Source organism: Triticum urartu, chromosome 7A (assembly GCF_056163025.1).
Source record: "Triticum urartu cultivar PI428250 chromosome 7A, HENAU_Tu73, whole genome shotgun sequence".
In the NCBI taxonomy this organism is placed as follows: domain Eukaryota; kingdom Viridiplantae; phylum Streptophyta; class Magnoliopsida; order Poales; family Poaceae; genus Triticum; species Triticum urartu.
In genome coordinates, this window is record NC_141879.1 from 663,787,046 (window position 1) to 663,802,319 (window position 15,274).

The window sequence follows — 15,274 nt, forward strand, 5'->3', positions numbered from 1 at the left end:
GGCCCAGTGCAAATTGCTGTTTTTTGCCTATTTCAGTGTTTCGTAGAAAAGGAATATCAAACGGAATCCAAACGGAATGAAACCTTTGGGAGAGTTATTTTTGGAACAAACGTGATCTAGGGGACTTGGAGTAGACGTGAAGAAAGGAGCGAGGAGGCCATGAGGCAGGGAGGCACGCCCCCCACCCTCGTGGGCCCCTCGCAGCTCCACCGACCTACTTATTCCACCTATATATATCCATATACCCCAAAAACATCCAGGAGCACCACGAAACCCTATTTCCATCGCCGCAACCTTCTATACCCAAGAGATCCCATCTTGGGGCCTTTTTGGAGCTCCGCCGAAGGGGGAATTGATCACAGAGGGCTTCTACATCAACACCATGGCCTCTCCGATGATGTGTGAGTAGTTTACCACAGACCTTCGGGTCCATAGTTATTAGCTAGATGGCTTCTTCTCTCTCTTTGGATCTCAATACAAAGTTCTCCTCGATCTTCTTGGAGATCTATTCGATATAATTCTTTTTGCGGTGTGTTTGTCGAGATTCGATGAATTGTGGGTTTATGATCAAGATTATCTATGAACAATATTTGATTCTTCTCTGAAATCTTTTATGTATGATTTGTTATCTTTGCAAGTCTCTTTGAATTATCAGTTTGGTTTGGCCTACTAGATTGATCTTTCTTGCAATGGGAGAAGTGCTTAGCTTTGGGTTCAATCTTGCGGTGTCCTTTCCCAGTGACAACTGGGGCAGCAAGGCACGTATTGTATTGTTGCCATCGAGGATAAAAATATGGGGTTTATATCATATTGCTTGAGTTTGTCCCTCTACATCATGTCATCTTGCCTAATGTGTTACTCTGTTCTTATGAACTTAATACTCTAGATGCATGCTGGATAGCAGTCGATGTGTGGAGTAATAGTAGTCGATGCAGAATCGTTTCGGTCTACTTGTCGCGGATGTGATGCCTATATACATGATCATGCCTAGACATTCTCATAATTATGCACTTTTCTAGCAATTGCTCGACAGTAATTTGTTTACCCACCGTAATACTTATGCTATCTTGAGAGAAGCCACTAGTGAAACCTATGGCCCCCGGGTCTATCTTCTATCATATACGTTTCCAATCTATTTTACTTTGCAATCTTTACTTTCAATCTATATCATAAAAATACCAAAAATATTTATCTTATTATCTCTATCAGATCTCACTCTCGTAAGCGACCATGAAGGGATTGACAACCCCTTTATCGCGTTGGTTCCGAGGTTCTTATTTGTTTGTGTAGGTGCGAGGTGACTTGCGTGTAGTCTCCTACTGGATTGATACCTTGGTTCTCAAAAACTGAGGGAAATATGCATGCTACTTTGCTGCATCACCCTTTCCTCTTCAAGGGAAAACCAACACATTGCTCAAGAGGTAGCAGGGCGCGCCCAGGGGGGTAGGGCGCGCCCCCCACCCTCGTGGATGGTGGGTGGCCCCCTCTGGTATTTCCTTCGCCCAATATTTTTTATATATTTTGAAACATGCTCCCGTGAAGTTTCAGGACTTTTGGAGTTGTGCAGAATAGGTCTCTAATATTTGCTCCTTTTCCAGCCCAGAATTCTAGCTGCCGGCATTTTCCCTCTTCATGTAAACCTTGTAAAATAAGAGAGAATAGGCATAAGTATTGTGACATAATGTGTAATAATAGCCCATAATGCAATAAATATTGATATAAAAACATGATGCAAAATGGACGTATCACCAAGCTGGCCTCGTTCCAATCTATAAGGGCATGTACAATGGTTGATAAGATAGTGTTATCTTAAGTATTGCATGCAATTTAGAGATGACAAAAAAAGATGTCTATAATGGATCATCTCTTAGCCTTATCTTCAATAACTAGTCATTCCTAGAAACGTGATGAGACATATTGTGCTAAGAGATCATCTCTTGTCTTCTCTTAAATAAGAGAAGGCATGCCTTTTCTTAACAGTTCTCTCTCCTCCACCTCATCATTTATCATACGTGGCATTCCTAAGATAGCACCATTGTACATGCCCTAAATACGCGCACCCAATCGACTCGCTTCCACCAATCCACCAGACCCCCTTGTGCCGATCGAAAACATCGCCGCACTCCTCCGTCAAGGTATGCGTCCTCTTGACCCTCCTTCGGCGCTCACCTGTTCGATTCTCGGTTGGCTTCATGTTAAATTTTGTAGACCTAAATCGATCTAGCATCCTATCCTTGTGATTAAACCATCGATCAGCTATCAAGATCTCTAGATCCATTAGCATTGAACTATGAGTAGTAGATCAGTCGATAGTAATGTGGATCCATGTAGATTGCACTCGGATGCTGCTCTTTGTACATTGATTGAACCAACTTGTTGGGAAGGGTTGATTAGTGTTGCGACATCATCACATGTCGTTTGTGGATTGCAACTTATACTCCCTCTGGTCCTAAATATAAGTCTTTTTAAACATTTCAAATGGAATACAACATATGGATGTATGTAAACGTATCTTAGAGTGTAGATTCACTCATTTTGCTTCGTATGTAGTCACTTGTTGGAATCTCTAGAAAGATTTATATTTGGGAATGGAGGGAGTATATGCACATGTCTTTTACGTCGACCCCAAAAATATCTCTCCTGCTAAATGTTTCTGGTTCGCCTCATCTGTGCGTTGCTCTTTGGCTCTTCCAATCACTAGTAGAAAACAGAGCTTTGGTCACAGCTCGATATACATACTAGTCCCAGTTGCATTACGAACCGGGACTAATGTGAGCATTAGTCCCGGTTCGAGCGGTTAAAGGCATTAGTCCCGGTTCAAATGAGACCTTTAGTCCCGGTTTAAGACATGAACCAGGACTAAAGGGTGAGATGCCCTTTAGTCCCGGTTCGTGTCTCAAACCGGGACTAAAGGGGATCGTGTCTCAAACTCTACCCCTCGCCCCCCCCCCCCCCGGTGTATCGTCATTTCAGTTGTGAAAAAAAACAAAAGAAAATGATAAAAACTTCAAAAAATAAAATCCTTCGAGATGTAGTTATATTACTACATCTACTAGTTAGGAAAATTAAAAGAACTTAAGTTTGGACATGTTTTGCAAAGAAGTGTTATGTAAAAGTAAAACGGCTATAACTTTTGCATATGATGTCGAAAAAAAATGTATAATATATCAAAATATTTAGCACGAAAATCCGCATCCGATTTTGACCGCCATAGGCCATTTTGCAAATTTTTAGAATCCTCAAATTCTAAAAGGAAAAAAAGTTATGCTCAAATTCCATTTTTTGAATTTTGGTTAAATATGGTCAAGCTATGGTCAAACTACTTATTCAAGAAGTATTAGTGTTACTAAATAATTATTCAAGAATATTAGTGTTACTAAATAATTATTTCATTTTTTGAATTTTGGTCAAATCTGGTCAAACCGTGGTCAAACTATGGTCAAACAATGGTCAAACTACTTATTCAAGAAATATTAGTGTTACTAAATAATTATTGTTTTTTAGAATAATAGTTTCAAACTCAAAAAGTGAAACGTGTGACTTCATGCTCAAGCTAAACTCCTGAGGGTTAATAGGATTGACATCTTACTATTGTTAGGAAAACAACAAGTGCAGACTTGGAAACGAGGGGGAATAGAACCTGGAAGTTAAGCGTGCTCAGGCTGGAGTAGTGAGAGGACGGGCGACCGGCCGGGAAGTTAAACGATTTGGAATGATGAGGGGTGATTAGAGGTTAGAGGTTAAATTGAGCAGTGATGAGGGGTGATTAGAGATTAAATTGTAAAATAATTCAGAAATTTAAAAATTGGGAAAAAATAAAAAACATATTTCGTAAAATTTCCTTTAGTCCCGGTTGGTAATACCAACTGGGACTAAAGGTGGAGCTCCAGACAGCGGCCACGTGGAGGGACTAAAGGCCCTCTAGAACCGGGACAAATGTGCATTTTTCTACCAGTGAATGGTCAACGCACATATGTTAGCACAATCTGCTTAGTCAATATTCTTTCACGATGATGTGATTACTATTTATTGGTTTTTATTTAAAACATTGGAGATAAACCTCAAGAGTTGTATCATCAACCTTACTATTCCATGATTATGTGGTTGCTATTGGTAGCTGTCGATTGTTTACTGCGGATTTACTCTTTTGTCATGAAAAGATTTAAACTGCATCCTTACGATTTCTGACTTTTCTTAAGCACTTGACTGGATTATTCTGTACCTACTTGGTGAATTAACCTTGCCGGTTTGCAAATTCCCACGATGCAGATGCAGATCTTCGCGAAGACCCTCACTGGCAAGACTATCACCCTCGAGGTGGAGTCCTCCGACACCATCGACAATGTTAAGGCGAAGATTCAAGACAAGGAGGGCATCCCGCCGGACCAGTAGCGTCTGATATTCACAGGCAAGCAGCTCGAGGACGAACGTACTCTTGCTGATTACAACATTCAAAAGGAGTCCACCCTTCACCTGGTGCTCCGCCTTCGTGGTGGCCAGTGATTTCTTTGGAAAATTGTTTCATGGGTCCTGGTAGTTGTCTCTATGGTTATGTGTGAGTCGTGTCATCATGTGTTACTATTGTCAGTGTCTTAGTTCTGTATTTTGTGTGCGAACATCTGTTGCTGTTGTGTAGCAGTGTGGTCTCTGTTATGTGTTTTAAGTGGGAGTGTGGAACTTAATCTTCTTACTCTGTGATTGTGGTTTCTCAAATTCGTCAAATGATCGGAGGTTCAGATGGTAACATGATTCATCCTTGCTGAAGGAGGTTCATGCGGCCAGAGGTCAGCAGGCTTCAGTTAGTTCCTTGGAATGTTGACGGAGGGACTCCGCCGTCATTAGTTTCCTTCCACTTTAGATAATAATATGTCGTCATTTTGTGTAAATGCATGATTGCACAGTTCCAAAATCGTGATGCCAGACACAACACCACACTTACTGAATGATTAATAAGACCTATCAAGATTCATAGAAGAAAAAACATCACTGAAGTACTCAACCCAAGTTTACATTGAAAAAATTGTTGAAAATCATCTTGTTCTTCTTACACACAACACCACACTTTTCTCGGTGTTGTTGGGAGTCCGACGTGGTAGACGTCAGCTCATTTCAAATGTCCGGAATAGTCTGGATAAATTTGGTGACCATCACCAAAAGTGTGTCCGATTCAGGCATTTGTGGATGATTGGTGATCCCGTTGAAGTTGTCTTTAGTTTCCTTGTGGTGAAACCTACCCAAACTAACCCACTCGAATTCAAGTGGTACTCGCATTTTTCTGAATTTGTTTCAACTTCTTCGATGCTATTTTTTCAGTGGTATGGCGTGTCCGTCAACTACGAGCAATGACCGTGCCATGAATGGCTCATGTCCCAGCCACCTTGTTTGCTACCGTTGTGAATCTCACCAGTAAAACTGTAGCTACACTCAAGCAATGATTATTTTGTCAAGCCTCATGCCAAGGTCCCCTAGTTGCCTAAGGCCTACCACTGCCATTGATTATGAGGTGTTTACATCAAAACTAAATCAATATTAAAATTTCTCGACTCAGTCTCTCAAAAATGCTCATGTCATTAAAACATCTCCAATTGATAATGTAAAATACATCATCATCAAAAAGTGGTTAGAGTAAAATTTACGTCACCAAAAAAGTGGGTTTTTACATCACCAAAACATCCAACTACAACAAATAGTTTAAAATAGGGCAGACATGAAAGCCGCTCCAATAGATGATGTAAAATATCTTGTGCAAATTTGGTCGAACACCTTGTGTGTGAGGTGGAACAAACCAGGCAGCTGCATGTCGGAGCATAGATGGTAGTTGCGGCGGTGACAAGCAGCTGGCGAAAGCGTCTCCTATGCCTCCTTGATGCTTGTCGGCTGGTGGCTGGCCCTAATTTCGACGACACACCACCGGCGATTCAACACCGACGATGCCGACCAAAGCAGTGGTCGGCCGGCTTGGTTATGGTGGTCGCGCAACTGCTTGCAGTGGCTCCGGCAGCCAGTAGCCATACTCTGACGACGACCACGAGCTACGGGAGCCATCGGGGTGCCAGCACTCTAGCCAACAGCCAAATCTATCGAAACACGGCGCGCCGTCACTTGGTGCCATGTTTTAAATCACGAGCAAATCTTGAGTAATTTCTTTTACATTTAAATCATATGTTGGAGTCTGTACCTTGGTGATGTAAAAATCAGCTGCTTTCATATCTGCATCATCTATTGGAGATGCTCTTAGGAACCCAAAAAAGAGAGGAGATACTCTTAGGAAGGGTTGTGTTTTTTTACAGAGTAGAGATTTCATTTCTCAGATAATAACAATGTTAGTTACAATAAAAGACAAAATGAAATCAGCTGAGTCATCTTCCCAAACAGAAGAATTCTTCATCATATACGCTTGTTTAGCCAAAGCATTTGTTGCGATGTTTTTGCTTCTTGGTTGCATGGAGAAAATTTCACCTCTCCAAAGTCATAAGGGAGTTGAGCGCATTCAACAATCATTGCTGCTTGCGAACCATTGAATCTATATGGATCTTTGTTTGCATCAATTACAAGTTCATAATCTGACTCAATGTTAGGACCCCGATTCCAAGTCACATCGATCTAGCCGGTAACACCTCATATCACTTTGCGGCCTCACACATGGTATTCCCACGGGTGTCGCCTTACCATGGCCCGGGACCGTTTGCTCCTTTTGGCTCACGTATATGATAGTGTCACTAGCATCCATATGACAGAGAACCCGGGCCGACATGACTAGTCGTGAACCCAAAGTGGCACTAACTTACGGAGACAGGCATACATGAATCAACATCGAGCATGTCGGTCAGCAGCGTGCGAATCCGGGCTGTAGCACTGGGCTAACAGGACTCCGGGAACCCGGGCTGTAGCAGGCTAGGCAGGACTCCGGATGTCACCGCGTGACATTTCCCCGAAGGGACAGACACATGAACGAAGTGAATCACATGCCAGCCAGTCAAGTGTTCCAGAGCAGTAGTGCTGGGCTAGCAGGACTCTGGTGAACCGGGCTGTAGCGGACTACTATGGCTCATGGAAGCACAAGACTACATTTCCCCATAAGAGAGGCTACCAAGGATAAACAACTAGGTTGTCGGATCCCACGCATACCAAGCATTCCAATCATACACACAATATGCTCGATATGTGCGAATACAACATGGCATCACAACATAACTCTACGACTCAAGTATTTATTCATTAGGCTCCGAGGAGCGAGATATTACAAACATGGGTCTCATGACCCAACATTCAGAGCATACAGGTCAAAGCACATGCGAAAGCTTAACATGTCTGGGTACAGACATCTACAAATGAAAAAGGCTGAGAAGCCTGACTATCTACCAGATCCTGTCGAGGGCACAAGATCGTAGCTGAGGTATCAAGCTAAACTTCAAAGTCCACACGGAACTACTAGCGGGACTGACGTCTCTCTGCAAAACATAAAATAGGCAAACGTGAGTACAAATGTACGCAGCAAGACTTACATCAGAACTAACTATATATGCATCGGTATCAACAAGGGGGTGGTGGAGTTTTAACTGCAGCAAGCCAGCTTTGACTCGGTGGCTATCTTAAACTATGACTGCAAGTAAATCTTTTGAGGTGGTGCACACGAGTCCACATATTCACCATATCAATACACCACTATGGATCCGCTCCCGTCTCCCTACGAGAAGGCCATCCATAGCACTCACGCTTATCTTGCGAGTTTTAGAGTATCCACTTCAAGTTATCTATGAACTGTTATAGGCAACCCAGAAGTCCTTTACCACGTACACGGCTATTCGAATAGATCATTTATAACCCTGCAAGGGTGTACTTCTTCACACACGCTCTCGCCACTTACCACCATGTACACGTTGTGTATCTCGGCAACCTTCAAGCGGAAGCCTGGCGAGGGAGTCGGCCACGACCTGACTAACCACACAAGTCTCTAGTCCAGGTTTATCGCCTATTCAGGTTCTATCCGCGAGGAGATCCGGCCGGAGTTTCGCTCACAGCCCCAAACGATGTGTGCAGGGTTCCCGAGACACCAAACGGGCGCCCAGTACACCGTGCCACGGTGTAGCTACCGCATCATAGCCCACCCCTAGGGTCAGCGCTATGCACGGCCGCCAACACATATCCTATAAACACCAGAAACTAGCTGCAACTCCTGGACAGAGGACTAGGGCAGTTAATAAGTCGAGAGGGTCAATTAAGGATCCCAATGAGTGGTAGTAGCTGTTCATGGATCACAAACACAGAACTCGGTTCCTGAGAACGGTTTCAATGAGACAACCCACCACGTACTCCTACATGGCCTCTCACCGCTACCTTTACCAAATCGTGTTCACACACTTAGCTCACACACAGTAGGACATGTTCATCACCATTCCAATTCATCCCCGATGAATCAGACCTGACTCAACTCTAAGCAGTAGCAGGCATGACAAACAAGCATGAATGAGTAGGCACATCAGGGCTCAAACAAATCCTACTCATGCTAGTGGGTTTCATCTATTTACTGTGGCAATGACAGGTCATGCAGAGGAAAAGGGGTTCAACTACCGCAGCATGTAACAGTTGAATCGTTGTTGTCCTAATGCAGTAAAAGAGAGCAGTAGCGAGAGAGTGGGATTGTATCGGAATGAAGAAGGGGGTTTTGCTTGCCTGGCACTTTTGAAGATAGTATAGCTCTTCATCAGTGTCATCGAACTCATCATCGGAATACGTCTATCGAGAGGGGACAAATGCCGGCAACAGAGAAGGAGAGCACAATCAATGCAACACACAATATGGTGCATGATCATGACATGCCAATATGCTATGTTTTGAGCTAATGCAACTAGCAACATGTTAAATGGAGTTGGTTTGAACCCTAGGTTCAAATTCAAACTCCATATGTGAGGGTTTAAATGCCATTTATATGATTTGGCCTAAACAACAGCCATAAGTTGTTTTAACATGCATGAAAATGGTACAGATGGATAGATTGGATTTTTCTGATCATTTTTCATATATAATTTATTTCATTCTGAGCTACGGTTGATTTTATATGATTTTTAGAAGTTTAAAACATTTTCTGGAATTTCCCGTGAAAGAATAAATCCAGAAAAAGAGTTATTGCGTCAGCATGACGTCGGGGTGACATCAGCAGGTCAAAGGCGCCAGCCCAGGTCAAACCTGACGGCTGGGACCCACATGTCAGTGAAACAACTAACTAACAGAGTTAGTTAGTGTTAGGTTAGCACTAACCTAGGTTAATTAGGGCCTGGGCCCACATGCCAGTGGCTCATCTAATTAAATAGGTTAATTTAACACTAATTAAACCTACACTAATTAAGTAGGGGCCTGGGCCCACCTTTCGTTGACCCAGGGGAGTCAAACCCTAGGTCAAACGAGGTCAACTCGCCGGCGGCTCGACGCCGGCGACGATAGACGCGGCGGAGGGACTCGGAAATGGGCCACAGGGCACCATTTTGGCCGCGGTCTGTTGCGTTCGAACGCACGCAGTGGCGCGCATCGAGTGGTGGCAGCGGTAGGTGCTGGGGTGGCCGGAAGAGTGGCCGGCGACGAGGTTCAGCGGCGGCAGCAGCTCAAGCATCCTCGCGGTGGCGCTACAGAGCACAGGAGGAGGCGCTGCGGGTGTCTACGGGCTCATGTGATCGTGCTGAGCACGATGGTGTGCTCGGGCACGAGCTGTGGTGGCTGTGGCCACGACGGCGACGTGCGGGGGCGGCGGCGAGCTTCGGCCGTGGTGGAAGACGGAGCTAGCGGACGGGAACGGAGGGGGCAAGCACAGGGGGAGAATCAGGAGCTCACAAAGAGTGCAGAGGTGGCCTCAGCGTGCTCAGGGAAGCATCGGAGCGGGCGGGGCAGCGAGAGGGATCTCCGGTGGCCGACGACGAAGATGATGAAGATGGCGTCGATGCAGAGCCTTCGGCGGGGCGTGGCTGGAAGGAGAGGATGAGGGAGGCGTGGCGATGCTCGTGGACACGTCGGGGAGGCGAGGGGAGCACGGAGGCTGCGGCGTTACGGCGGCGCGGCTGCGGCTGCGCTCGGGCACGAGAGGGAGAGAGAGCAGGGAAGAGGTCGGGAGAGAGTGAGAGGGTTCCAGGGGGTGCGTGGCGCTGCAAGAGACGTCCAGGGGAAGGAGGAGGCAGCCAGGCAGGGAGGAGGTGGCCGGCGTGTGGCTGCGCGTGCCGGGCACGCGCCCCTGCCTACTGGCGCGAGGAGGAAGGCAACAGAGGGCTGCGGTGGTGGGCTGGGCCGGCCACTTGGGCCGCCAGGTAAGCCCAGGTGAGGTTCCTTCTCTCTCTCTCTTTCTGTTTCAGTTTTCTATTTTTCTGTAATCTTTGTGGCTTTTCTAAAAATACCTAGACCCTTTCAAAAATCACCAAACTGCACATTCCCACTGTATAGAATATATCCAACATGGAACATTTCAGTTTAGGATTACTTGGGCATTTAAAATATTTACTAACATTTAAATGCCCAAATTCAAATAACATATGATTTAATCCAGTGACCTTTGGATGACCTAGAAATTTGTGCACCATTTTTGTCAGAGGTTCTAGACCACGACAAAGATCATGAACATTTTAGAAGGGCATTTTGGGTTCATTGAAAATGATTTTAGTAACCCTAGTTGGTTTAAGGGGGGTGCTGGGGGTTCTGACATCCCCATTTCAAGTTTCTGAGGAATTTAAAAATGATGCAACACCAGATGCTAGCACTAAGCAGTACCAGAAGCTAGGGATGTGACACTCAACCTCTACCCTCGAGAATCCCACATGAGCTGACAAATTAATACCATTCCTGAGAGCAATTGTTTCAGCAGAAGCCACATCCGAAAGATGTGGAACGAACCATGTTGCATCTGCTACAAAACATCATTCATCTCTGATGACTGTTCGAGTAGCTCCTGATCGATCTTCTATGTGGAATGAGACATCTACATTAACTTTCAAAAAGTCATGCAACGGTTTGCACCACTTTTTCGGTCCCTTCTTCCTTTCATTCTTCTTTTTAGTCACTCTCCGGAATTTTGTGGCAATTGCTCTGATGGATGTTGTTGTTCTACCTACTGGCAGTACTGATACACCCATTGTTAGCTGTCAGCGTTGCCACCATAGGTACCAAGATGCCACAACCACAAGCTCAGACCTCCAATACTCTTCCCTGAGTTCCGATGTCTACTACACAACCTTCTTCTTGTAGACGTTGTTGGGCCTCCAAGTGCAGAGGTTTGTAGGACAGTAGCAAATTTCCCTCAAGTGGATGACCTAAGATTTATCAATCCGTGGGAGGCGTAGGATGAATATGGTCTCTCTCAAACAACCCTGCAACCAAATAACAAAGAGTCTCTTGTGTCCCCAACACACCCAATACAATGGTAAATTGTATAGGTGCACTAGTTTGGCGAAGAGATGGTGATACAAGTGCAATATGGATGGTAGATATAGGTTTTTGTAATCTGAAAATATAAAAACAGCAAGGTAACTAATGATAACAGTGAGCGTAAACGGTATTGCAATGTGTTGAAACAAGGCCTAGGGTTAATACTTTCACTAGTGCAAGTTCTCTCAACAATAATAACATAATTGGATCATATAACTATCCCTCATCATGCAACAAAGAGTCACTCCAAAGTCACTAATAGCGGAGAACAAACGAAGAGATTATTATAGGGTACGAAACCACCTCAAAGTTATCCTTTCTGATCGATCTATTCAAGAGTCTGTAGTAAAATAACATGAAGCTATTCTTTCCGTTCAATCTATCATAGAGTTCATACTAGAATAACACCTTAAGACACAAATCAACCAAAACCCTAATGTCACCTAGATACTCCAATGTCACCTCAAGTATTCATGGGTATGATTATACGATATGCATCACACAATCTCAGATTCATCTATTCAACCAACACAAAGAACTTCAAAGAGTGCCCCAAAGATTCTACCGGAGAGTCAAGACGAAAACGTGTGCCAACCCCTATGCATAAGTTCACAAGGTCACGGAACTCACAAGTTGATCACCAAAACATACATCAAGTGGATCACATGATATCCCATTGTCACCACAAATAAGCACGTGCAAGACATACATCAAGTGTTCTCAAATCCTTAAAGACTCAATCCGATAAGATAACTTTAAAGGGAAAACTCAATTCATCACAAGAGAGTAGAGGGGGAGAAACATCATAAGATCCAAATATAATAGCAAAGCTCACGATACATCAAGATCGTGCCGACTCAAGAACACGAGAGAGAGAGAGAGAGATCAAACACATAGCTACTGGTACATACCCTCAGCCCTGAGGGAGAACTACTCCATCCTCGTCATGGAGAGCACCGGGATGATGAAGATGGCCACCGAAGAGGGATTCCCCCTCCGGCAATGTGCCGAAATGGGTCTAGATTGGTTTTCGGTGGCTACGGAGGCTTCTGGCGGTGGAACTCCCGATCTAGGTTTCTTTCTGGAAGTTTTGGGTTATATATGAGGTGTTGGAGTTGGGGACAAGTCAGGGGGGTTCCCGAGGCAGCCACGAGGCAGGGGGCGCACCCCCACCCTCGTGGTGGCCTCGGGACTCTTCTGGCCCACCTCCGGTACTCCGTGGGCTTCTTCTGGTCCAAAAATAATCTCCATGAAGTTTCAGGTCAATTGGACTCCGTTTGATTTTCCTTTTCCGCGATAGTTAAAAACAAGGAAAAAACAGAAACTGGCACTGGGCTCTAGGTTAATAGGTTAGTCCCAAAAAAACATATAAAATAGCATATTAATGCATATAAAACATCCAAGGTTGATAATATAATAGCATGGAACAATCAAAAATTATAGATACGTTGGAGACGTATCAAGTTCTCATCTATAATTTGGTTCAAGTTAACAAAAACCGACATGTCTCGGCATATGGCCTTCCTGTTCGCCTTTGTTAGATCCAACTCTTCCTAAATTTTTCTAACCCTCTTAGAGTTGAAAAGATAGTGTTGAATATCCTTGGCCCCCCTCAAGCAGATTGGACATTGTGCTTGTGTTAAAACATGTCTTTTTCTCAGTACGCCCTTACAGGGAAGGATGTAATACTTTCTAGAGGAAATTTTTATAACCTTAGTCGTCGCCTTAAGTTTCCAGATGTCAGCCCAAATGGGGTTTGGATTTGCTCAACCATGGCCATCCTTCGCATGCATACGCTGTCCACACTTATGATCCCATTCCCTATGATAAGCAGATTGAACAGAGAATGTACCTGACTTAGTATAATGCCATGCAACAAAGTGTCATTCCCTAAACATTCAAAGGGATTTGTAATATGTGATGCACATCAACAGGGTAGAATGTATCATGGATTAAATCTTCATCCCAGTTTCCAGTATGTGGGTCAATAAGGGCGTGTTTTGTTACCTGCACCATTTTTTGCCACTTTGCACGTGTGTCTCAAATGGGCCTGGCTGAGGTAAAACAGGCCAAAAACTAGCATCCACACATACTTTGGTTGCCCGCATCTAGGCTTTCTGCATAAGGGAACCAATATTGACCCGCAATTTGGTTGCCTGCATTACACTGGGCGCACAAAACTACACGGTGTTTGGTTGCAAACTGCATAAAGTGTTATCACCACTTCTCACTAGTGGTGACCTTACCACACACGACCTGAACGTAGTTTTAGTCCTAGTTAGGAAACATATCATAATTCATCCTAGCTACTAACAAATATCAGTACAAATATAATAGTCAAATGGCTCAATAGGGTAAAGTTCATCAATGCCAAACTAGTTGGAAGTCCATCCTTGTCTTCTTTTTATTCTGCTGATGTTGTCCCTTCTTCTTCTTCTTCTTCAGATCCTTGTCTGGCCTCTGTTTTCCAACATTGCCTATGCCCACCCCATCCCTTTTTTCTTCCAGGCTTCACTGTCAAATGCCTCCACACCATGGCCAAAGCTGACAACATCATCAAGCGTCACCTCTTCCTCCTCCGGCACCAGTTCATCACAACCACATTACAAGATCCAGTTACGCAGAATGCAACAAGCAAGAATAAGCTTAAACTGGGCGGGGAAAGTGTGGAATGGCTTTTGATCCAGGGTCATAAACCTATTCTTCAAAGCTCTGAATGCCCTCTCAATTGTAACTCTAAGGCTGGAGTGTCAGTTCATGTGGAGTCCTGAGCTAGTTCCTACCAGCAAACTCGTTCAGATGGTACCTGATTTTCCTGAAGGGTGGAAGAGCACCTGGTCGACATGCATTGCTAACATCTCCTAGGTATAACTTGCCATGAGTATGTTGATGCCATTAGGTCGACTCATGCTATCACTTAGAGTGTTAGCATCATGTCTTGATCCTTTCCAGCCAGCCAACACGATGGTACCTATTTTTTCTGAAGGGTGGAAGAGCACCCGGTCGACATGCATAGCCAGGATCTCCTAGGTAGAACTTGCCATGAGTATATTGATGCCATTAGGTCAACTCATGTTATCACTTAGAGTGTTAGCATCATGTCTTGATCCTTTCCAGCCAGCACATATGTGAACTTCAGATCGAAGTCAACAACAACAAGAACATTCTTGCTTTGTGTAATGCTTTCTACCCTTGTATGTTGCAGATTGTGACATTGGCACTCTGGCAGTGATATGTCTATTGCCCCAATGCAATCCTGAAATGGCATTACAAGATGGTGTTATGGCTATAGCAGAACAATACAAGCATATCATGACATGAACTACATACTGTCAGTGCTCACCTTGAAGTATGGACACCATCTTGGACTAGTGTGAATCTTGTTACAAGTCCGGCCCGTTGGTGACCTGATCATTTCTCCATTGAGTTCCCCAACATCATACATCACTTGCCTGAAGTACCTGGAAATGGTCTCCATTGACCTCCTGAACGTGTTGTGCATAATCCTGAATCTCTGGTTATGACCAAAAACATGAAGGAACGTGGCTACTTGCTCTTCCACACGGGTGTGGATGCTATCTTGTAGTAGCCCCTGCTCCCGAAGGTCTGCACATGCCTGGCGAAAGGTGCTCTTTTCATTTGATGCATCCACATAGCCTCTATGTCATTGCAGTTGTAGATGTAGTTCAGATTCAATATCCTCTCCTGATCCCAGATTAACATTGGACCATAACATATGACAGGCTTATCACCATGACGAATAGCTCCCTTGTGAGCCATGCCTGAATCACAACTATCAGTGTTGCTGCCTAAACTACCAGCTTCGTTCGTTCGACCATAACCTAGGCGACATCGAGGGTGCGGTGAACAA

General features: G+C 44.4%; 1 pseudogene; it reads left to right on the forward strand.

The window, feature by feature from the left end:
- The first annotated feature begins 4,269 nt into the window (after window positions 1–4,269).
- Window positions 4,270–15,274, forward strand: part of LOC125525393 (polyubiquitin-like) — a 175,628-nt pseudogene continuing 164,623 nt past the window's right edge.